Below are 26,824 nucleotides of genomic sequence, written 5' to 3'. Positions count from 1 at the left end.
CCAAATGCCTAGAAAACAACTGGCAGTGTGCAGACATGTCCTCGTGTCCCTCATGTCAATGAAATTTCTCTCTTAGCAACAGCTAAAAAGAAGCTGAACTTTCAGAAAATCTCAAGATATCATGATCCAACAACTTGTTAGTAAGTTATTTTGAGTGCAACTGAGATTTCCAGGCCAGATGGGTAATATGTTTTATTCAATTGAGTCTTGTACCGGGATAACAAAATGAGAGACAGACACGGTCTGGATCCTTTCATTGTTCAAGAGGCAAAGCGTCCTAGGGCCTTCCAAAGAACAGCAGGAACAATGCAGCAGGGGTGGAAAAAAAAGAAAGAAACCCCCCCCCACACACACACACACAGAACAAAAATCCAACTACAAGAGCAACTTCAAAGCAAGAAGCCAGTAATAATTTAGACTACAATATCTAACATCTGCTCTAAGCCAGGACACTGCTCAGTTAAACGGGTATCTATCTGTCGTTACCAAATCGACCAAGTAGTGATGATGATGATGATGATGATGATGATGATGATGACTGAACACAGAAGGATTTAAAAAAAAAAAAAAAAAAAACACAGTGGATACTATAAACAGAATACAATATAGAAGTTTATTTTCCTTCTAACCCATTACACTTAGATCACCTGCTAAGGTATTTTCCAAAGTGTGTAATTCTGTCACTAGTGGTACTAGAGACACTTTTAGGTAGAACCTGAGATGATGTGAGGTGATCTGAATCACAGAGTGAAAAAGCTGTTCCATTTTCAATTTTCTTACATATACTCCAAGGAGAAAGCCTCAGTTTGGTACTAATATATCTTTAATACCTCCCTAATGCTTGCTAATCTTCTTTTGAGGGAGCAGGTCTCAGGTTCAGGGCCTTGGCAGACTAAAATATCCAGCTTTTTTTTTTTTTTTTTTTTTTTTTAATTGAACCTGGGGCACTAACCCACTGGGCCATATCCCCAGCCCTTTCTGTTTCTTATTTTGTGACAGGGTCTCACTAAGTTGCTTAGGACCTCATTAAGTTGCTGTGATTGGACTCAAAATTGTGATTCTCTTGCTTCAGCCTCCTGCGCCTCTAGGATCCCAGGCATGAGCTACCAAGCCTGGCTCCAACATTTTTTTGTAATATTTTTAATTCATAGATGGACACAATATCTTTATTTTATTTGTTTATTTATTTATTTATTTTTACATGGTGCTGAGGATCAAACCCAGCACCTCACGCATGCCAGGCAAGCACTCTACCATTGAGCTACAACCCCAGCCTCTCCAACAACATTTTAATAAAACATTTTGATAATAACTCTCATAGTTGTCTTGTATTTATGTCAAAGAATGCCACTTATAGATTTTTTCAATAAATCTACTAATATAAAGAAGAGGCAATTTAATTTTTTAAAGACTATTCTAGTTACATTTATTTTTCCAAACTTACATCTTGAAACAATTTTAACCCTACAAAAATTTTGTAGTATTGAACACTTACATACCTTAACCTAGATTCACCAATTATTCACATTTTTACATCATATCTTTATTTATACTTTAACTATCTATACTCACATTACTCACATCCAGATGTTTATACACATGTTGTGGGGGCAGGTACTTGGGATAGAACCCAGGCAAATGCCCTACCACTGAGTTACATCCTTGGTTCTCACACACACATTTGTTATGGTTTCTATTAAACCATTAATAGCACACAGCAGGGCTGGAGTTGTGACTCAGTGGTAGAGCACTTGCCTCACATGTGTGAGGCATTGGGTTCAACTCTTAGCACCACATATAATCAAATGAATAAAATAAAGGTCTATCAACTTTTAAAAATATATTTTTAAAAAATTAAATCATTTTTGTAAAAAAGTACACAGCAAAGCCAGGAGGGGTGATGAACACCTGTAATCCCAGTAGCTCGGGAGATTGAGGCAGGAGGATCATGAGTTCAAAGCCAGTCTCAGCAAAAAGGAGGTGCTAAGCAACTCAGTGAGACCCTGTCTCTAAATAAAACACAAAATAGGGCAGGGGGTGTGGCTCAGTTGTCAAGTGCCCCAGAGTTCAATCCCAGGTACAAAAAAAAAATCTAGCCAGGCACAGTGGCAGGTGTAGGTAATCCCAGCAACTGAGGAAACCGAGGCAGGAGGATTTTAAGTTCAAAGCCATCCTCAGCAACTTGACAAGTGCCTGAGCAACTTAATGAGATCCTGTCTCAAAATAAAATATAAAAAGGACTGAGGGATATGGCTCAGTGGTTAAGCGACCCTTGGTTCAATCCCTGGTCCAAAAAAAAAAAAAAACTACAGCTGGCAGATGGTGGTGCACACCTAAAAATCTCAGTGACTAGGGAGGCTAAGATGCAGCATCCAAATTCTAGGCCAGCCTCAGCAATTTAGACCTTCAAGCAATTTAGTGAGACCTTGTCTCAAAATAAAAAACAAAGGATTGGGAACATAGCTCAGGTTTTATCCCCGATAACCCACCCTCCCCTCAAAATTCTATAGCTATACACACTCAAAATAACTAGCTAGGTTTTCTTTATGTCTAGGCACTTTGTTAGATCATTTAAATACACAATCTCATTAAATCCTAATTACAAGCTCTATGAAAACTATATTATCGTTTCCAATTTACAGATGAGACTCAGTGAGTTGTGTGAGACTTTTTTTTTCTGCTATTAAAAACTTTGGAGAAAAATGCATGCATTTATTTCTTATATATCTAATTTTCTAAACAAAAAATACTAAAAGTATGGTCCCACTTTTTGGTCAAAAAGAAAAAATGTGTATAAATAAAATGAGAAGGGCATAGTGGCACACACTGTAATCCCAACTACTCAGAAGTATGTGACAAGAAGATTTCAGGTTCAAGGTTAGCCTGCAACTAACTGAGACCCTGCCTTAAAATAATTTTTATAATATCTAATAAGAACAAATAAAAAGTAATTTTTATAAGTTTAATTTTATCAGTGTAAAGATATTTAAGATGGGCTGAGGTTGTGGCTTGGTGGTAGCACACTCGCCTAGCATGCATGAGGTCCTGGGTTCGATCCTCAGCACCATATAAAATATAAATAAATAAAATCAAGGCATTGTGTCCATCTACAATTTAAAAATTCATACTAAAGCTACTTAAAGAATGAAATAGTAAATAATAGTATTACATTAAAAATAATTTATATACCAAGACCCATTTTCTGTTTGATTCATCTTAGAAGTTCGCAAATCACTTGAAATAAATGAGATTGAAATAAAAAATGATTTTTTTTTTTTAAAGTTGGCAATATAGTGCCTTGCCTAGCATATGCAAGGTCCTTGATTCAATCCCTACTATGGAGAGAGGGAATAAATATACACATACATACACACATAAACATACACACACACACACACATAAATGTGTATAAAATATTTATTTACAATTGTTTTTAAAAGGCCTGGAAGAATGCATACCAACCACTAACTGTGGTTATGCTTGGAAAACTGTTTTGGAAGAACACTACACAAGGACAATGTGGTAAAACTTTTACTCTTTATATATGTCATACTGTTCAAATTTTTTGCATTAGGTATGTATTACTTTTATATTTTCTTAACAATCAAAAACCACAAATTTTAAGAGTAAAATGCCCATATTCTTTTAATCATAATATGTTCCACCAGTATATTTCATTAAACACATATGGTTTCAATTTACTAATTTACAAAAATATTGTTTATTTTACTACAAAAAATGTTAGCTTGTTGTAACACAGATTTGGACATATTGAACCATGCATTACAATGTATTATATCACAGATTCTAACACCCAATAATGGGTTTTATCTCTCTTGTGCAAGGCCATGTTCTCAGTGTCTACCTCCACTCCACTCTTTCACACACTAACATCCTCATATATACATATATGTGTACAATCTGGTCTCCTAATACAAATGTAAAAAAAGGACAGGCAACAAGGAATAAGATTACTAATAAAATTACTTCTTGGGGTCAGGCAAGGTAGCCCAAACCTGTAAACCCAGTTAGTTGTGAAGCTGAGGTAGTAAGATCAAAAGTTCAAGGCCAGCCTGGGCAACTTAGTGAAACCCTATTCCTAAAAGAAACTTTTAAAAATGGGGCTCAGGATGTAGCTCAGTGCTACAGCACTTGCCCAGCACGTTTGACGCCCTGGGTTCAATGCCTCCCCACCCAATACTGTAAAACAAACATAAAAAATAAAGAACACATCTTGGGGTTAGGCATGTAGCTCAGTGGTAGAGAACTTGCCTAAGATATACTGCAAAAAAGAAAAAAAGAACACTTTTATTCAGCTGACTCTGAACACATCTATCTACTGGAGAGATGTATTTCTAAAATGTTATAGATGAATTTATGTATTTATGACTTAAATTTTAAATATATCAGAAAAATTTTTGATCGTAAAAAACACTATTCATTAAACAAATACACCATTCATACACGGAAAACAAGAATGGTTAAATATTAGGAAATCAGCTACTACAATTAATCATATTAAAGATGAAAGAAAAAAAAATCATGTCATCTCCATAAATGTTGAAAAACACTTGACAAGGCTGTGGACATGGTTCAGTGGTACAGCACTTTTGTAGCATGTACAGAGCCCTGGCTGGGTTCAATACCCAGTACTGCATTTTTTAAAAATTATCCATAAAAACACTTGATAAATTTCAAAATTCATATCTGATGAAATTTCTTTAACAGGATAAATATATAAGCCAATATCATGGTTAATGAGAAGTATAGACACATTTCCTCCAAAACATATTCACTATTAGCAGTATTCTTTGATATCACTAAGAAAGTACTGGGCTGGTGATATAGCTCAGTTGGTAGAGGGCTTGCCTTGCATGTACAAGGTCCTGGGTTCAATCCCAAGCACCACCAAAAAAAAAAAAAAAAAAAGGTACTTCCTGAGGGGCTGGGGTTGTAGCTCAGCAGTAGAGTGCATGAGGCACTGGGTTCGATTCTCAGCACCACATACAAATAAATAAAATAAAGGTTCATTGACAACCAAAACAATTGGGGAAAAGGGAAAAAAGAAAGTACTACCTGATAAAATTAGATAGAAGAGCTAAAAACTAGCCAGGCACAGTGGTACATGCCTGTCATCCCAGCAACTTGGGAGGCTGAACAGGAGGCCAGTCTCAGTAAATTAGCGACCCTCAGCAACTTAGCAAGATTTTGTCTCCAAATAAAAAATTAAAAGGGCTGGGGATATAGCTCAGTGATTAAGCACTCCTGGGTTCATTCCCTGGTACAAAAAACAAAAAACAAAATAAAAAGAAAGAAAGAAAAAAATAAAGTTCAGTGATAGAGCACTTACCTTGCATACACAAGGCCCTGAGTTTAATCCCTACCAAAACACACTCACATACACAAAAGAAATAAGTAAATTAAAACTTGCTATTTGCAGATCATAATATTACATACCTGAGAACAAAATTAATATTAAATTATATAATGTTAAATTAATATATTAAAATCAATAACATGTCTGTACTAAGAACACTCAGAAAATGTAATGAAGAACCCACTGTAACAGCAAGAAAAAAGATCATACCTAGAATTAATTTAACAAAAAGTTAAATTCTGTCAGGACACACTACTACTATAGCTATATTCACATGTAAAAGATTTGGAAGATGGTTATGGCTATATAACTGAAATACATGGATATTGCTTCTATTCAATAGTAACAGGCTGGAGGATTAGGTAGGTATGTAACTGAAATAAGAGTGGTGATCAGCTGATTATTTTAGCTGAAATAGGTAAGCCCCGCTCTTAACTTTTTCTTATGCTGAAAATTTTCCGAAATAAGAAAAATCTAGGTAGAAGTGGAAAGATATTCCTTTTTTTCAGTATAAGACTCAATATTTTAAGAATGCCATTCTAGGGGGGATGGGGATATAGCTCACTTGTTATGCACAAAGCCCTGGGTTCAAACCCCAGTACCACCCAAAAAAAAAAAAAAAAATGCCATTCTAAAACTAAAACCCCAATAAAATTATCAACAAGAACTTGTGAGTATTAAACAGTTGATTCTGAAGTCCATTAGGAAAAATAAACAAGCACAATTAGCCATGAAGATTCTGAAAAAGAAAATAAAGCTTTATTTCTTACCAAGAAATAAAATATATTGTGAAGTTATAGTAACTAAAACAGTGATGGTGGTAAATGAATAGACAGATAATTCCACTGGACAAAATGTAAAGTGTAAAATTAGGCTCAAAAATATACTAAGAATTTACTTATGAAAAAGATAGTATTTCATACACAGGAAAATAGATTCTTCAATGAATGGTAATAGGACAGCTGGTTTGCCATCTGAAAAGATAATAAAATAAAATTGGATTCCTACCTCATTCCTTAGAGCAAAATAAACTCCAGATGGATCAAAAATTCAATAATAAAAAATAAAAACATTAGAAGGAAATAGGTAGAAATATTTTTCTTCAGATCTTGCACAAGAGAAGACCAATGCACAAAAGTCAGAAGTCATAAAAGAAATGTGATCATTTTTCATGAAAGAAATAAAACTAAAATTCAATAGGCCATTTAAGGTAGGGATGTACACTACAGATGTGCAGGTATCTGCTAATATTCTTGAAAGAATATTCATTGTAACAGTGTTTACCCCAGCAAAAGATATATCCATCCACTGGAATACATTAGTTGATAAAAAGAAGGCATCTCCTTATGTAGTGTTAAGATTGATCTCTAAAATCAGATATTTTTTAAATGGTACAAGCAAGTTGTCATTTTTGTATGTTTGGGGCTGGGGTTGTGGCTCAGTGGTAGAGTACTTGCCTACCATGTGTGAGGCACCAGGTTCGATTCTCAGCACAATAAATAAATAAAATAAATGTACATCAACATCTAAAATAATGTTTTTTAAAAGTATATATGAGGGTAAAGGGAGACTTTGTGCTTTTTGAATTAGGCCTATTTTGCATGGAACATAAATATTCTTTATCCATCCCTGGAAATATGATTCACAAAAATCTCTTTACCCTCATCAAATAAGGATATATATATATATATATATATATATGGAGGATATATATATATATATATATGGATATGGATATATATATATATATATATATATCCCTTTTATGTAAAGACTATAAACTTCAATTTTCAAATATTGCCTAGGAACTATCCGTCTACTGGCTAAAATCTATTGTATTGCATTTCCTTCTATAATCTTCTCTAAAATCTTCAGTGCATAATCGCAATATAAAAAGGGAGTCTCTTGGCATTCATTCTTAGAAGTGATTAGCTATAACTTTAATACTTGAGACAAATTCAAATCAATAACTTTAGCATGTTTCTTAAGATTTGCCTTGTAGATAACTTGGAAAAACCAGGTGATGACATGAAAACTTATGTGGAATTTTTTTTTTCTATTTGGAGGGAGGAGGTGGTGGTGAGCAGTTGTTATATTTTTAAAGGTTTGGCCAAAAAAAAAAAAAAAAAAGTGTATATGTATGCACAGAATATCTTTAGCAAAATAAGCAAGGAACTGTTAACACTATTTGCCTTCAGGGAGAGGGACTGATTAGCTCTCTATGTGACAAGAACAGCCTACTTTTTTGTGCCATCTATTCTTTGGTAATTCTTGAATTTTGTAATTTTTTGGGGTGGGTAAGGTGGTCCTGGGGATCGAGACCAGCACCTTGTACATGTTAAGGAAGCACTCTATCATTGAGCTACACTCACCCCCTCAAAATGTTTTTATGCATCAATCTCATATTCTTATAAAAAGAAAATTAATGAGCAAAGGAGTAGGGAACTCACTAAGAATTCCAAACGTAAAGCACAAAATCCTTTTTAAATAGAAGCACTGCATTATTAACTTTCTAAATTCAGATGTTTTAAATTGGATTTTGCACCAAACAAGACCCAGCTCACAAAGACCAGACATTGTTTGCTTGTTTGTTTTTAATGCAACTAACAACAATATTAAATATTACTCAAGGACCTCAAAACAAACGTGGTGTATAACAAGCTCAGAAACTCAGAGCTAAAAGATAGAGACCTGAAAGTCTTCTGGTTCCTTTTACAGAAGGTGCTGTCTTTACGTAGAGATAAGGAAAGCAGGGGGCTGCGGCTGCAGCTCAGTGGTAGAGCACTGGGTTTGATCCTCAGCACCACATAAAAAGAAATAAAATAAAAGTATTGTGTCCACCCACAACTAAAAAAAAAAAAAAAAGATAATTAGCTCTAAACCTTTGCTGAAGGATATCCAACACACTACAGCTGCAAGTCCATGTTGGTCTTATAGAAGACCCATCCCTACAAAACTATCTTAAAGAGGACTTCTAGATATCATCTTTCCTGAATTACAAAACCCTTCAAGACTAGACCCATACATTTCATTAAATTAAAATAAGAATAAGGGGCTGGGTTTGCGGCTTAGTGGCAGAGCACTTGCCTAGCATGTGTGAGACACTGAGTTTGATTCTCAGCACATACAAATAAATAAAGATCCACCAACAACTAAAAAAAAATTTTTTTAAAGAATCTGAGTACATAAAATCACCTGTTTAGAGGGAAAAAAAAAAAAAAAAAAGAGGACTGAGGTTGTAACTCAGTGGTAGAGCACTTGCCTCGCACATGTGAGGCACTGGGTTCAATCCTCAGCACCACATAAAAATAAACAAATCAATAAAGATATTATGTCCATCTACAACTAAAATATATTGAAGAAGAATAAGAAGAAAAAAGGAATGAGACGAAGAAGAGGAAGAGAAGGAGGAAAAGGAAGAATCAGCAGCAGCTGGGCACACTGGAGCATGTCTATAATCCCAGCAATTTTGCCCATGCTGAAGCAGGAGGATCACATGTTTAAGGTCAGCCTCAATAATTTTAGCAAGACCCTCAGTAACACAGTGAGACAAATAAAACGAAAAATATATTTTTGAAAACCCAGTGAAGTTAATGATGGACTTAATCAGATTATTTCCTACCTTTTCTCAAATCAATCGTTTCTATTAGTACTATGAATAATATATTTTATTACTGTACTTACAATTTAGGCTTAGGTAAATAAAAAAAAAGAACTTTCCCTTTAAGCATATATCTTAGGATACAGAAATATGTTCTACCAAATCAAAGCTTTATCTTTAGAAACTATACATAGTATTTCATGGTAAATACATAATTGGATATATTCAAGACTACATATTTCAAAAGACATGCAAGATTCTTTATGGGATTTTGCTATTTTTATCAAAATATCAATATGCAAATTATCTAATTGTATGATTTGCATTTGCAAATGCATTTTACTAAACTATTAAAAATTAACCTGCCTTCTTATGCCAGATAGTTTTAAAACTATACAAAAATCTTCATATCAGGAGTCTAGTATAAACAATTCAAAAGATACCAAACTCAGAATTTTGCCCAGGAGAGTGACATTTAATTATCAAATCAGAAGACCTTCCAAAACAATGGAGTAAAGACCTCCAAAAATGCTCTTCCATGAAAGCACAGATCACTAGCAAAATTCTATATAATGATAAAAAAGGCAATCCTTCAGAAAAACATAACAATTATAAATGCATACATACCTAACAGAGTCTAAAAATACATTAGAAAATGACAAAAATGAAAGAAGAAACAGTTCAACAATAATTGAAGTCTTCAATACTCCACTTTCAATAATAGAATCAAGTCCAGATCAGCAAGGAAACAGAGGCCTTGAACACTACAAACCTACTAGACCTAATGGACATCTATAAAACACTCCACTCAACAATAGAGTACACATTCTCAAGTACACATTGAACATTTTTCAGAATAAACCATGTTAGGTCATAAAACAAGCCTCAAAAAATTCAAACAAATTGGAATCATACAAAGTACGTTCTCTGACCACATGGAATTAATTAGAAATCAATAGCAGAAGTAAATTTAGAAAAGTCACAGGTCAGTATAAATCTTTGTGCAATACCAAATGAACAGTAAAGTGGCTGAAGCTCAGATAATAAGGGAGAAGTCTGAAAAGAAGAGCTCAATGCATGCCCCACAATAAGCCCACTATACCACCCATGTCATATTTAACATGGCAAGGAACTCTGTTAAAGGTACTTTTGTGCCTTGAGAGCCAATATCTAATCAGTTAAAATAATCATTTTATGAATCCTCTGGTTCACAAGATGATCGTGAGGAGTTAGTAAAGATAGGTTGACATGTAGAGATAGGCTGTGACCCTATAGAGACCCACAGCATCCAAAGGCAAATGATTTGATGTGACCTATATATTCCAGAAAGCCTTGGGAACAGGAATACTGTACCATGGAGGACATTTTGCCTCTGTCTCCTCCCTACATTCTTAAGCAAAGCTGGACAGCGCTACAGATTATATGAAGCCAAGTGAAATAAAAGTGAGAAATTTAATAGAATTAAAATTTCGAAGGCAAAAAGTAAAGCTGAGTACTATGAGAGACCTAAATTTCTGATATAAAGTTGTTATTAAAGATATCATAAATTAGTAGAAAAAATACGAACTTTAATAAATTATCCTGAAAGTCAGCTATTTAAAAAAAAAAAAAAGATTTGATGCAATTCAGCATTGAAGGTACTTGCTTAGTATATGTAAGGCACTGGATTAGATTCCTAGCACAGTACAAAAAAACAAAAAACAAAAGCCAAATCGTTTACACCACTGACCAAAATAAACACTGCAGGTGATTTTAAGACTCTAAGTACATCATGCAAAATATATTTAAAAATTCAAAAAATTTAACACCAGCGTAGTGTGGTAGCACAGGGCTATAGTCCCAGCGACTCAGAAGATTAAGGAAGGAGGATTTCAATTTCAACACCAGCCTGGGCAACTTAGAGAGTTGTATCAAAATTAAAACATAAAAAGAATTGGGGATATAGCTCAGTAGTAGAGCATCCCAGGGTTCAATCCCCAGGACTGGAAAATAATAATAAAAACAACAGTAACATCCCAATCAATAATGGACAAATGAACTAAAGAGACACTTCTCAACAGAAGCAATACAAACGGTCAACGAACACATGAAAAAATGTTCAACACTTTTAGCAACCAGGGAAATGCAAGTCAAATACAAATCAAAACTACACTGAGATTTCATCCCACTTGTTAGAATGGTAGTCATCAAGAAAACAAATTCAAATAATAAATGCTGGCAAGGACATGGAGGAAAAGCAACACTTATACACTGTTGGTGGGATTGCAAACTGGTAAAACCAGTAGGGAAATCAGTATGGAGGTTCTTCAAAAGACTAGGAGTGGAACCACCATATGACCCAGATATACCATTCCTCAATATCTACCTTAAAGAATTAAAATCAGCATACTACAGTGATACATACATACCCAAGTTTATAGCAGCACAATTCACAATAGGGAAATTATGGAATCAGCATAGATGCCCATCAATAGGTAAATGGATAAGAAAAATGTGGTGTATATATACAAGTTTTATTCAGCCACAATGAATGAAATTATGTCATTAGCAGGAAAACAGAACTTGAGAACATTATGTTAAGTGAAATAAGTCCAACACAGTCAAAGGTCATGTTTTCATTCAGAGTTTATATGTTTTCTGAATGTAAATATGTCATATGTGGATGCTAGGGAGAAAAAAAGGAGGGAAAAAGGTGGAATATAATTTTTTATTTTATTTTTTGGATAGTTGTAGATGGACAGCATGCCTTTGTTTTTTTTTTATTTTTATGTGGTGCTAAGGATTGAACCCAGTGCCTCACACATGATAGGCAAGCACTCTGCCACTGAGCTACAGTACCAGCCCAGGGAGTATGAATCTTATGAAAATAAAAGGGAGACCAACAGAGTAGAGGAAGTGAGCCAGGGGAAGGGAGGAGGGGTAAAAAAGGGGAGGTACTGAGGAATGAAACTGACCAAATTATGTTCTGTGCATGTATGAATATATAACAATGAATCCCACTAATATGTATAATTATAATGCACCAATAAAAAAATTTTTAAATATAAATGCAAAAAAGAATCTAAGTCACAAAAGACAAGAAAGTATTAGAAATGCTTCTGTGAACTCAGGATGGGGTAGGACTTTCTTAACATAAAAACTACACAAGAAAAATCAGTGATAGTTTGACTATAAGTAATATTTAAATACTCATAAATATGTAAACATTGAATATAAATACTCACCTAAGTAAAAACAATGACTTACTATATTGAGAAGGGCAAAAAGGAAAGAGAATATATATTTGTATGAGAGACCTTTATCCTTATCTTCCCTGGCAATAAGTCAACAGATAAGGTCTAAAATAAACAGTCAAGAAAGAGCAATATAAGAATACTGTTTAAGCTGCCAGGTGTGGCAGTTCATGCCTGTAAACCCAGCTACTCATTTGCAGACAGAAGGATCTCAAGTTCCAGGCCAACCTTTGCAACAAAGAGAGATCCTATCCCAAAAAGGGCTGGGGATACAGCTAAATGATAAAGCAAAACTGGGTTCAATTCCCAGTACAGGTGATGATGGCAGGGTTTGGGTAGTTTAAGAATATAGAACTCAGAGACCTGTAATTACAGCAGCCAAGGAGGCTGAGACAGGATGATCTCAAGTTCAAAGAGCCTCAACAACTTCGAGGCGCTAAGCAACTCAGTGAGACACTGTCTCTAAATAAAATACAAATCAGGGCTAAGGATGTGACTCAGTGGTTGAGTGTCTCTGAATTCAATCCCCAGTACCAAAAAAGAAAAAAAAAAAAAATATATATATATATATATATATAAATATATATATAAAAAACTCAAATTTCCAGAAAGAAACTAAATATGGTTTAAAAAGTTGAAGATAATTGCCTCTGGGGCATAGAAATGAAGGATAGGGGCAGATAACCATAACACTACTACAACTGAGCAATGATCATTGATCATAAAAAAAAATTTTAGTCATTGTAATCAAAGAAATGCAAAATAAAGTAGTGAGGGTCCACTCTTACTTATATACCATTAGCAAGACATAAAAAAAAAAAGTAAGGGTTTGAATCAAGTTGAGGTCCACACACCCCATCCTATACATAATATCAATTTCTACCACCTTTTTGGAACACTTTTAGACAATTTGTTTCAAGTCTTAAAAAAAGAATTCATGGTCATTCCTCAGTAGTATCTCCTCTAATAACATAGCCTATATAGGAAACAATTACAAAATTTTATAGCAGTATTACACATAATAACAGAAGAATTAGAAACATCCCAAATGTTAAACAATGAAGACCTAGGGAAGGTCACACTTCAAAGACTAATAAAAAATGTAACAAAAGGGCTCACAACAGATTTGAATTTAGAAAAAGAGATCCAAAAATTATACTTCTGTTTTCTTTAAATACAATAAATATTATATATGAAAAGAAAAAAAGTGGAAGCAAATACAAACTTCCAACAGTATTTACCTTTGCAGTGACATTTTCAGTAATTACATAGCATCTCCAAATCTTTCTGTATTTTTCAAAATCTGTTCAATGAGAATATGTTACTCTAAAATATACTCTTTTTCTGAATATTTAAATAACAAGGCAGGGTGGGGAGACCACAGAGTCCCATTACTTAGACATTCAAGGTCTATGTGACTAGGGTAAGAAGAGGAGGTCTTCATTAGAAGGTGATAAGGACATCAGCTTACAGCTCCTCCTTCAAGAACAGGATGGTCAGAAAGCAAATGCTAGGGGCTAATATTCCCCAAAGCCCTGGAAAAGTTCACTACATCAGAAGCTCAGAACAAACAGTGTGACAGACTAACTATAGGGTTGGTGCTATTACCTCCATTTGTAAGATGAGGAAACTGAGACTGTACTGGCCCAGTGGAAAAGTTGGGGGATTTGCACTGAGCATTCTAGCTCCAGAGCCACTTGCTCACAAGACTCCTTTAGAATGATGTCTAAAATCTCTTTTGGTAAGTACATGGGTGTTGCCCAATTAATACCTCTAGATTATTTCCTCACCTCACAAAAAGGCCCTGTTGACTCATCTATGAAAGAAGAGAGGGCTGGGGACTTAGTTCAGTGGTAGAGTGCTTGCCTAGCATGCCCAAGGCCTTGAGTTCAACCCTAGTACTGCGAAAGAAAGGAAGGAAGGAAAAGGAAGAAAAGAAAAAAAAAAACAAAATAGTCTCAGACCGTGGTCCCCAAACTTTTTGTGCCTACTGGCATCCCTCAGGACCTTCAAAAATTCTAATGCCTGACTCCCGCTCCAAACATTCTGATTAACTTGTATGGGAAACCAGGAGTGGTGGCACACACCTGTAATTCCAGCATGTCAGGAAGCTGAGGCAGGAAGAGCACAAGTTCAAAGCTAGTCTCAGCAATTTAGCAAGACCCTATGCAACTTAATGAGGCCCTGTCTCAAAATTTAAAAAACATCAAAAGGACTGGGGATGTAGCTCAATGGTTAAGTGCCCCTGGGTTTCATGCATGGTATAAATAAATAAATAAATAAATAAATAAATAAATAAATAAATAAATCGTGTGGGGATGTGATCTGGTCATCTAATTTTTACAAACTCTCCAGGTAATTCTAAATTGACAAAACATTTGGAAACCACTGGTCTAGGCCAAATGATCTATGGAAGGAGGGATGGGGCTCCAGAAAAATACTCAAAAACATGTAAGCCCAGTATTTTGCATATAATTTCAGGACCATAAACATACTACAAGTGGGTCTCTGGATCGTGGTTTTAAAATCCTAAGGCTGCCAGTTGTGGTGGTGCATGCCTGTAATCCCAGGGGCTCGAGAGGCTGAGACAGGAGTATCTGCCCCAGCAACTTAGTGAGGTCCTAAATAACTCAGTAAGACCCGGTTCTAAATAACATACGAAAAGGGTTGGGGATGTGGTTCAGTATTCAAGTGCCTCTGTGTTCAATCTCAGGTACCAAAAAAATAAAATAAAGCCCTAAGGCTAGCATGTGCAGTAGCATAGTCCTGTAATCCCAGTAACATGTAAATCAGTCTGGAGAAATACAAATTCAAGGGCAGGCTCAACAACTTAGTGGGACCCTTAGTAACTTAGACCCTATTTCAAAGTAAAAATCCAAAAGGACTGGGGAAGAAGGCGGGGAGTCGGAAGCAAGGGTATGAAAGATGATGGAATGAGACAGACATCATTACCCTATGTACATGTATGATTACACAAATGGTATGAATCTACCTTATGTACAACCATAGAAATGAAAAGTTGTATCCCTCTTCTGTACAATGAATCAAAATGTAGTCTGTAAAAATAAAAAAATTAAACTAAATCAAGTCAAAAATAAATGGGGGAAAAAAAAAAAAAGAACTGGGGAATGTAACTTAGTAGTAAAGCACCCCTAGGTTCAACCCCCAGTGCAAAAACACACCCTAAGTGCTAGGGATGTAGCTCAGTGGCTAGCATGAGTGAGGCCCTGGGTTCAATCTCCAGTACTGCCAAAATTAACAAGTAAAGAAATAAAATAAAATATAAAAACCCTAAATTTGGTTATCTCAAAGATCTCCTGGAAATCTAAATTTTTATTCTACATTTGAATAATTATTATAAATAATTATTACATAAAAAAGGTAAGAGATGACTGATGATTTGGAAGTTCTACTTTGAGGCACAAAGTACAATTTTATTCATCACTGATTTCCTTTGGAATGTATAGTTGGGAGAAATGAGGAAAAGGATTTGCAGTATAACCTCACTCACATCAGCACTATGCAAACAGTGTTTAAACAAATGCAAAGATTTCCCAACATGTGAACAGCTGTTTGAGACAAAAGGGAAAGAAGAGGGGGTCATCATCAAATGACCCTGAGAAACTACCAGTTAAGCAAGTTGAACTTCAGAACTTCTCAGGGACTTTAAATAAATATAAGAATATTATCAACATTATCAACATCTTCAACAGTACCTTTCTTCCTCCTCAGAACATCATTTGGGAAAAGCTACCTTCAATACTGGCATACTATATATATTTAACACCCTTTCCAGTGACTCCAACTACAAATGCTATGAAGTAATTTAGAGGCCAATGTTTGCAAGAACCTAATGGGGAAAAGAGAGGCAGTATAGTATAATGGTTAAGTGTACAGCCCATGGAACCTAGATGCCAGGGTTTGAATCCTAGCTCTATTATGGAATAGGTATGTGCAAGGTCTTTAACCTCATGTGCTGCTGCTACTTCTTGGTGTTTTGTTTTGTTTTGTTTTGTTTGGCAGTACTGGGAAATGAACTCAGTAGAGTTCTGCCACTGAGCTATATCCCCTGCCCTTTTTATTATTATTATTATTTATTTTGAAACAGGGTCTCACTAAACAGCCCAGAATGGCCTCCAACTTGTGATTCTCCTGCCTCAGCTCCTCAGGAACTGGGGTTACAGATGTGTAGCACCTTTCCCAGCCCTTATGTGCCTCTTATAAACTATGAATGAAAAGAAGCACCACTTATAAGCGTTATTATATGTAAAGCACTTAATAGTAAATAGTACCATTTAAATAGCCATAGGAAAGCATTATATAAATGTTGGCTATTGTTAGTCATTCTATTTTTTAATGTTTTTTAAATGTTGATGGACCTTATTTTATTATTTATGTATGGTGCTGGGAATCGAACCCAGAGTCTCACACATGTTAGGAAAGCACTCTACCACTGAGCCACAACCCCAGCTCCTAGTCATTCTTTTTTTTTTTTTTTTTTTTTTTTTTTGCAGTACTGGGGATTGAACCCAGGGCCTTGTGCTTGTGAGGCAAGCACTCTACCAACTATACCCCCAGCTATACCCCCAGCTCCTAGTCATTCTTAAAGAAAATTTCATCACTCTTAAAATGAAGATCACTCACTGGTCATTTAAAAATGAACCACCCAGCTCTATGTCTTACATATGCCAATTGGTTATTTTAATTATCATTTGAAAATGGTTTATTTTTTGGAACTTCCATAGTGCCTAGTACAGTGCTTTATACAGTGTAAGAATTTAACAGACATGTGTTCATTTCATTCAAATAAAATAAAAAGATGATGATGAAGCAATCTGTACTGGGCTTGAAACACTGACTTCAACACTTTATGTTGGGGGGCTGGAGGGTGGGGGGTGGGGGAATACTAGGAATTAAACCTAAGGATGCTTAACTACTGGGCCACATCCCCAGCCATTTTTATTTTTTATTTTGAGACATAGTCTCACTAGGACGCTTACAGCCTTGCTAAGTTGCTGAGGCTAGTTTCAAACCTGCGATCTTCCTGCCTCAGCCTCCTGAGTCACTAGGATTACAGGAATGCACCACCACACCCAACTCTGAGTATTCTTGAGCAAGTCACATTCTTTGGCCTGTTTCTTCATCTGCTAAATTTAGTTAATAACAGTAATCCTCTCTGAGGATTCATATAAATTATTTTGTGTGTATTAAATGCCTTACAACATTACCCAATATACAAGAGGCAATGTTTGATACACATATATTCTTTTTTTAATTTTTTTTTTAGTTGTAGATGAACACATACCTTTTTTTTTTTTTTTTTTTGTGGTGCTAAGGATTGAACCCACTACCTCACATGTGCTGGGCAAGTGCTCTACCACTGAGCCACAATCCCAGCCCCAGGATTTCTATAGTCTTCAAATATAATGTGAACTTTATCATGTGTACTTTTCAAGGTACAAATACATATTTCAACCATGTCCGCTTACTTTTGTTGCATACTGTGGACTAAATACAGAATTTAAACAGTCCCAAACACAAATCATGGATTTTCAGAGACTCAAGGGACTCTTCACAAGATGCACATTGGTGGGAGTGGGAGGAATAAACTAAAAAGTGGTGTTCAACAACATATTTATTTCATTTTGCTTTAAAAATTTTAGAAGCTAGATAAATATATACAGTTTGCACCTGATCAATGTTCTCCAAACTGCCTGCAGGTTTGTATTCATAACACTAGCAAGATTTATTGCTAACAAACATGCCATGCTAAATGGAAATAATGGTATACACAATTTTCCAATAAAGATGTGATTTTTATAAGTTGTTATAAATGCTTTGTAAAGATGTAATTGTTGGCATCTTGTTATATTTCAGTACCTGGTAGAAAATGAGATGTTAGAAGGTTTACAGAAGGTCAGAGCTCATCAGATAGAAAGATCATCTTTTTATCATCTCTAGAAAGCACATTTATAGGCTGATAACAGTTATTCTTTAACAACTGGAACCATCGTTATTTCCAAAGCAGTCCAACTAATTGCAGCTACTGCAGAAGATTCTGCTAAAACACCATAAAACAAAGGGAAATGAATCCTAAGGGTTCCCTGCCTTAATTTGATGTATATTTTTCTGGATTTTTTTTTTGTGTGAACTGAAAAAATATAATATACATCCTCCTGACCATTATTTTTCTTTAAAAAAAAAAAAAATCAGTTTCTTTTTCAGCCTATTTGGAATTCTCTGAAGATTTGTAATTTAAATAGCAGAAAAAAATTCTTCACATGTTAGCCTTTAAAATGTCACTAAAGAGCCTGTCTTATTAAATTAGTGTGGTGTTGGGTTTTTTCCCCAGGTACTCTGTGGGCATTTAAATGAAAGACCCTTCTCTACAACTTCAAATGCAATTCTCAAAAACATTTTGAATATCCAAATTCCTACTAACTATGAAGCTGTTACTGGCAAATCCATTCTTCAGCTATGAGTAAAGGGGCAGGAAATGCAGGCAGAAAGCAACCCCCTGCTTCTGTACTAGAAATGATTCAAGATTGTGTCATCAGACAGAATTCAGGCCTCTTGACACCAGCCTTTGGCCAGTATCACTCCCATAAACTGTTAATTCATTTCTTCTAGGTAGACTTATAAGACTATGGTACACTACAACCTGAACATCTTCAAAGATTTATGATTCTCAATGCATTATTTGACTTAGGTAAGTTAGTGAAACCACTCTGTGGTAGGCAAAATAATGCCCGCCCCGCCCCGCACCCCAGAAAACATCTACTTCCTAATGCTCAGAACTTGTTACCTTACATGGCAAATAACCTAGCAGACTTAATTAAGTTAAGGACTCCAAGATAAAAAAGTATAATCTGAATTAACCAGGTGAGCCCAATTTAATCACAGCAGTCTGTGATTAAATTGACCACAGATGGACATCAGAGGGAACTGTGACCTATGAAGGAATGATCAAAGAGGAAACATTGCTGGCCTTGAAGACAGAGAAAGGGGACCAGGAGTCAAAGAATGTGGGCAACTCTAGTCAAAAAAAAAACAAACAAAAAAAAAAAAAAAAACACACAGAAACATTCTCCTAGAGCTTCCAGAAAAGAATACAACCTTACCATCACCTTGATTTTTAACCCAATGAGATTCACGTTGGACTTCTTACTCAGACAACTAAAACAATGCATGTTGGTTTTTAGTACTGGGGATTGAACCCAGGGGTGCTTTATCACTGATTCAGGTCCCCAGTTCTTTTTATTTTTTATTTTTTTGAAACAGGGCCTCATTCAGTTGCAATCCTCCTATCTCAGCCTCCCGAGTCAGTGGGATTGCATGCCACCACGCTCCATCATGTGCCATTGTTTTAAACCAACAAGTTCATGGGAGTTGTTACAGCAGTAATAGAAAATTAAAGCACACTGGGTGAAAGGTTATTATTATGGTCTGAAGTCTGTACTAATTACTTATTAATTACAAGATAAAAAGGTGTTTTTATAAGGATAGATCTGTCAGATGTTATATTAACCAACTGATCAAATAAACACCATTTTTGGGTTTTTTTTGTTTTTTTTTTTTTTGCGGTACTCGGGACAAATAAACACCATTTTTAATGACAAACCTGGAATTGTTTATCTACTGATATGAACAAAAGGAAATACACAAGATCACCCATGCACTATTCTTTTTTTTTTTTTTTTTTTTTTGTGATGCTGGTGATTGAACCCAGTGCCTTGTGCTTGCGAGGCAAGCACTCTACCAACTGAGCAATACTATATCCCCATTCCCTCCAATGCACTATTCTTGCCAAAATGCTTGCATGAATCTAATCTTGAGGATACAAACAAATACTAATTTTTGAACATCCTACAAGACAAACAGCCTATGTTTCAAAAATGGTAATGTTGAAAAGCACAAAGGAGGGAAAACTGTTCTCTATTAAAGAAGCCCTAAGCCAGGTGTGGTGGCACATGCCTGTTATCTCAGAGGCTTGGGAGACTGCAGCAGGAGGATTGCAAGTTCAAAGCCAGCATCAGCAACTTATGGAGGTCCTAAGTGACTTAGTGATACCCTGTCGCAAAATAAAAAATAAAAATGAGCTAGGGATGTGGCTCAATGGTTAAGTGCCCCTGGTTCAATCCCTGGTACCAAAATAAAATAAAGGAGACCTAATTGAGTTTGATCTCCAGCAGCACCAAAAATATAAAGAAGACCAATGCTGGATCAAAAGTCAAAAGTTATAAGTGACATTTTGGGGTCATATGAGAAAATACAGGCTATTAGGTAACACTCATATTTCACTGCTGATTTTTTTGCATGAGATAAAGTATTGTAATACATTGGAGGGATATCATTATGCCTGCCATTTATTTTTCAGTAGTTCAGCCAAAAATTATAAATAGATGCATTGTATGTGTGCATATATATATATATATATATATATACACAAACACACACACATATACACAGAGAGGGAAAGAATAACTACTGCAAAATGTTAATAACTGGTGAATTCAGGTGAAATAAATTCAGTCTTTATTATACCACCACTCCTTCAACTTTTCTGAAATATTACAATTTTATAAATTGCAAAGTTAAAGGGAAAAGATCATCCTAGCTCCCTCCACTGCTGCCTTTTCACAGGTAACATACGCCAGGAGTTTAATGAAACAGCTGATGTTCTTCAAACACACCACATTCTTCCACCAGCAGGTCTTCAAGACTCAATAGTTACAAAAGAATTTTGTTGTAAGACAAAAACCATATATATGATATTAAAATGCCAACTTTGGAAGCAGATCAAGTATCAAATGAAAATCAACTTTTGATGTCCTTATTATTGAATTTTACTTTGTACATTCTTGCCTCCTCTTACTACTGTTTCTTTTATGCTGCTTCATCATTCCTATGTATGATCAGAAAGGGTCACAAGCATGTCAGAAACCACGGACAAAAATCAGGACCAATCACATCAGAAACTACTACAGAAACCATCAAGTACTGCCTCTGGCTCCCAGCCCACATCACTCTGAACATCACAGGCAGCCCACACCAAGGCTCACCTCCTTCCTGTAGGCCTCACTGCTCTCCATATGGCAGCTTACTGACATCAAAGAAGATGGAAGGAATTATCTGAATTCACCAGGCTAGTCCCATTCCTTCCCTTGAACTGTGGAAGAGTCACTGATACCTCAATTATCTATCCTGCAATACCTTTCCCCTGCAAGCTAAGATTTTGTGATGCTACAAAAAAAAAGGGGGGGGGGGGCGGGGCAAAGGGAGTATACTGGACCAACAGATGGAGGATTAACAAAAGACCTCTTGATGAGGGGAACAAGAGTTAACTTTTTTTTTTTTTTTTTTTTGCAGTACTGGGGATCAAACTCAGGACCTTGTGCTTGCTGGGCAAGCACTCTACCAGCTGAGCTATCTCCCCAGCCCAAGAGTTAACATATTTGTATACCTACAATAATACTGAGAACAAAAACTGAACTTTGTAAATAAAATTAAGTTGCTCTTCTGAACTGCCTGTCTAGCTACAGACAGGAAAAGGCCCAGCATGGTTTCTATGTATGCCTATGCTGTTTCTAATAGAAAGGACACAATCAAGCCAAAACAAACATCTGTTAACCAGTTAAGTTTGTTAATGAAACAAAATTGAAGCTGGTTTATCAAAGATCAAAAGTGAAGCAAATTAGAAGAAAGGATGTATGAACAAAGCTTATTTCTAAAAAATAGTGGCTAAAGAATTTTAAACCCACTTGTCAAATTAACACAAATCCTTCCTGGATTTTGCTTAGACAACTGATTAGTATTTATTTTGTATCTTTGTACAGACCAACCTCACAATTTAAATCTAGTATATTTATTCTAGAACTGTCTCTAATGTTCATTTTGCCAATCCGTCAAAACATGATCTTCCATTTACAAAAGGTATACTCTACATTATAATCTGCTAATTAAAAGGTTATCTCAAATAAGGAAAAACAATAATATGCACTTTTGCCACTCTCAGAGATCTCTAAACAAGTGGCCCAGTCCCAAGCAAGAGTATACGTGCATTTAATATTTCACAATATGTACTGTAATACCACCTTTTATTATACATACAAACTTCCAACCACCACTTGAAGACATGGAGATAAGACTACCTACACACAAGAACACTTGCATCATGGCCCTGCTAACTCAAATTACATGGCTGACTCATTTGTTAACTTCAATTTGTTAAGTTAATTGATGTTTATAGACTTAGAACGTTAATAAAGTACCTGAGAATATTCAGTCGAGTTAAAATCTTGGTGTGGCTATAGAGAACTATTGTACCAAATTTACTGTTGTTTTATGTACGAAGCCAAGAAAATGAAGATTATAAACAAAATGGTATGAATTTTACATTTGCTACGGCAATCACATTTGTCCATGAATTAGGAATAACATACAAAGATAAAATATTTTAAAAGAGGCCTCCATCTTGAGAAACATTAAAATGGTACTTGCTTCAGCAGCACAGATACTAAAATTATAATCATCAGAGAAGATTAGCATGGCCCCTGTGCAAGGATGACACACAATTTGTGAAACATTCCATATTTTTAAATAAATCATTTGAGAGGGAAAAATTTTTTTTAAAAAACACGTAAAATGTACCATTTCTTAAAGTTTGAAGGGAGGGCTGGAGTAAAGCGGTAACCTAGCATGTGGTGAGGCACTGGGTTCAATTCTCAGCACCACATGAAAATAAATAAATAAAATAAAGGTCCATCAACAACTAAAAAAAATTTTCAAAGAAACTTTGAAGCGAAAAAACAATCTTTACCATTCAAAATACAATCAAAATAAATCAGCAACGGTACTTACCTGCTAAATAACATAAAAGCTATAAAATACAGATTTTCTCAGCACTATAAATATCACGTGTAGCTATTATAAACCAACAGGTATATCAAATACAAGAGTAATTCCTGTCAACTGTTGATCATTCAGAAAAGGTATTCTGGAAAAGGTATCAGTATCAAATACATCCAAGATTCAAAAAGTTTAAAAGAATACTTAACATTCACTTGAATGATCAAAAGTCCTCTGACATGATGTTTCTACTAAAGTCAATTTCATTAGAGTTCTAGACAAGTCCTATCTTGATAACAGTTTCAAAGTGGAACAAGTCCTCGAGCCTCAAGTGCACCACAAAGACTTAGTCGCTCTTCATTTCATCTTTCTCTTGACCCAACTAACTAGGTTGGGACAGTCTGAGTGCTCTCTCCACAATACCTCAACAACTGGTACATTTGCTCACAAAAGCAGCTTTCAGACACTGCAATCCTCTGAAACACTTCTGAAGCTTAATTATAACAACAACATGAACTACAGTTTTTGTTCCTTCTCTGATCTTAGAATAGCAAGTATTTGATCCACCTGAACTTTCACATAATAGGTTTCTGTCCGACTTTAGTGATTCCAAAACTAACTTTTTTCCATACTGATTCCAAAATTCAAGTTATTTTTTTACTGGTACATTATAATTATACATGATAGAGGAATTCATGCCATCTTCATACATGCATATAACAAAATTTGATCATTCTCATTTCCCAGTACCTTCCCTTTTCAATTCAGGTTATTTTTAAGAGTAAATTTTACAATATTTACAAATTTAGGGCTTAATCGTTCAGACCTGAAGGATTAAGTTGACTATACATAACTAAGTACCTTTGAGAAATGTGACATCTATAATACAAAGGACATCATCAATTCAAAAGAAAACTAAGGTCAATAGGACATTCTGATTCTCTATAATTAGCAGATAAAAAATATATACATTTGGGCCAAAAAGATTCAGAATTGTCTGAGACTATGAATGATTCCCCTAGGGCTAAGGACTTCTGGAAGCCTGCCACATCACAAAACAATATGATCCTTCAAAAAAACAAGATATATTTGGGGCTGGGGAGATAGCTCAGTTGGTAGAGTGCTTGCCTTGCAAGCACAAGGCCCTGGGTTCGATCCCCAGCACCCAAAAAAAAAAAAAAAAAAAAAAAAAACAAGATATTGGAAAAGTCCCAGAACCAGATGAGGAGGGTCTGCTTTAACGCAGAAATAATGGAACTACAAAGAAGAGGACATAATGGAGAAAAGTAGGAGAATCTAAAAATAAAGTTATCTAATGTATGACATTTACATAACACAAGGAGTTGATGTAGAATGTACATCAACTATGGATCAACTATTTCTATCTATGAAAATATTTCATATTGATAACATTGCCAAAATCTGATAAAATACCTAACAAGGGATGCAGAACAAATACAATAAACAACTACACAAACCAGTCCATGACAATTTTTATCATTGTCTCCTAGTCCCATTTTTGATCAGTAGTGTTCTATTTCAATATCATTTTTATTTTTTACTATTAATCTTATCATTTTTATAATTAGGTTTGAAGGTTTTTGTAAGATCCTAATAACAGTCAGTTCATTTCTTCAAAAGAAAAATATCAAAAGCCCTATTTGATATTAAAAATATCCCATCTTTCAACAATACCAGCTTACAATGAAGAGTTCCCATTTTATATACTGCACTGGAAACATACCAAGATTTGATGCTTAATAAATTTTAGGAAGATATTCTCAATAAAGTGAAATACCAAGGAATCTGTTTAAAACTGAACTAAACTGATTTTATAAAAATGTTAAAGCCCAAATGTTCAAATGCAATCTTACTGCTACAAAGTGCATAGTAATAACTGAAGTCTCCCTTCGAATATTTGACTTTCTAAAGTCCTCATAATCTGACCTAATTGAGCTTTACCACTTTTAATGAGAAACACTAATACTATCCTTCAGGAGTTCCCTCACCAAGTCAAAGATAAAGTTTTATCTTCAGCAGTTTAATTCATTTCCATATCACCTCACCAGAGAGAGCTTTCTTAAATAAATACAAAGAATTTATGCTAAGGAGCCAGTGTGGTAATACCCAATTTGAATTCTAGACTATCAGAAGATGTGCAATTACATTTCAGAAAGAAGGAGCACTTCTATTTCAACTCACATTGTATTCCTCCTAGCAGTCATGCATAGGAATGATGATGATGTTAAATCTAATTAGACACAGATTTACTACTTTTCCACTGCATTCCCATATTGTTAATATTATAAATTGTACCTGCTTTAAAAACTGTAATAAGATCTTTGCAACCATCAAATTTAAAATACTAGAAATTTATTTGTTGAGGGAAAACTGCTTCTGATCATTTAAGAAACTGGAAAAGAGACTTTTACTATTAAGGAAAAGCAACCACTGTTGACCAATACACTGCCCAACAGAAAAGAGCTCTAGAGCCAGACTGTCACCGGAATCCTTGTTTCACACTTACGCACTCTGTAAGTGACCCTGGGCAAGCTGCTTAAAACTTTGAGCCTCAGTTTTTCATTTGTAAAATAAAGAAAATAACCTATCTCCCTCAAAGTTACTGTGACAGGTTAAGGAGATAATAAAAGTAAAGCATTTAGAACAGTGCCAGCATTTAACACTTATCAAATATTGGTTATTATTTTTACTATTTTTATTTTCTTTTTTACAATTAAATACAATTGCTCAACAAAAGTTATCAGAATAACAGATTCTTGGAAAGACACTGGTTGACTATATTGTAGGGGAGATGCTCCATCTCTGAACAGTTTCCCATTTATAACATAAATTTTCTTCCACAATGCAAACTCTACAACTTATCAATGACAGAGCTGAGGTTGTGGCTCAGTGGTACAGTGCTTGCCTAGCTCCTGTGAGGCACTGGGTTCAATCCTCAGCACCATATTAAAAAAATTTAAAAAGTTATATCCAGCTACAACTAAAGAAAGATATTTTTTAAAAATAACAATGACAATCTTTAAAATACATTACAAAAAGTCCCTAATGCACAAAACTATTGTACTATCAATATGCATACATATCCAAATTCAGCAACATACATATGAATAATCAAAGGTCAACAATTAGCATAATATGGTCTTAGTATAAGAAACAAATTTTTTCCAACAGGACAAAAAAAGGTACACGTTGGTTATTTGACATTTGACATATTAAGATCTCTTTAGAAATCTGATAAAGTCATAGGCTCTGACCCCAAAAAAACTGGGAATATACACATGATTTTACATTCAATCATAGAGGATTTGTGAGCTACCTACCCCAAGCCTATTCATGGATCCCAGGTCAAGCGTTTCGATTATGTTTACTTAGTAAGTTTACATGGTTTAAAACTCTTTACACTTTTAATCTCAAAGAGCCATATATTATGATGTAGTTAAATTAAATTTTGCAAGGAAAAATTCTGTTGTTATATATAATACAAAAATGTTGTCAAAATGACTTGAACTGCTTTTCATATTTTTATTTGTATTTTTAAAAAATTAAATTATACTTGATACAACTAATCTTCAAATTTCATCAGGTAAAAACTCTAAGACACATTTTCTTAGCTTGCTAAATGATGATGCTAACTGGACAATTTAAAGATCAGCATCATAAAAAGAACAGTAACAATTGCATGCTAAGCAATAAATTACTCTGTTCTCAACACTAGACACTTTCAGACACAAATTTTCCTGCAGA

General features: G+C 34.9%; 1 protein-coding gene and 1 non-coding gene across 5 annotated transcripts in view; one reads left to right on the top strand and one right to left on the bottom strand.

The window, feature by feature from the left end:
* The window catches only part of Kat6b (lysine acetyltransferase 6B), a 183,500-nt gene that overhangs the window by 138,411 nt on the left and 18,265 nt on the right, over positions 1–26,824 (bottom strand). The gene's annotated exons all lie outside the window — the stretch shown is intronic.
* Positions 22,704–22,808, top strand: LOC124985968 (U6 spliceosomal RNA). The gene has a single exon (XR_007108903.1). It is a non-coding gene; the product is annotated as a U6 spliceosomal RNA (small nuclear RNA).

Source organism: Sciurus carolinensis, chromosome 5 (genome assembly GCF_902686445.1).
Source record: "Sciurus carolinensis chromosome 5, mSciCar1.2, whole genome shotgun sequence".
Classification (NCBI taxonomy): domain Eukaryota; kingdom Metazoa; phylum Chordata; class Mammalia; order Rodentia; family Sciuridae; genus Sciurus; species Sciurus carolinensis.
Note: the sequence above shows the minus strand (reverse complement) of the source record. Positions and strands in the feature narration are given on the sequence as shown.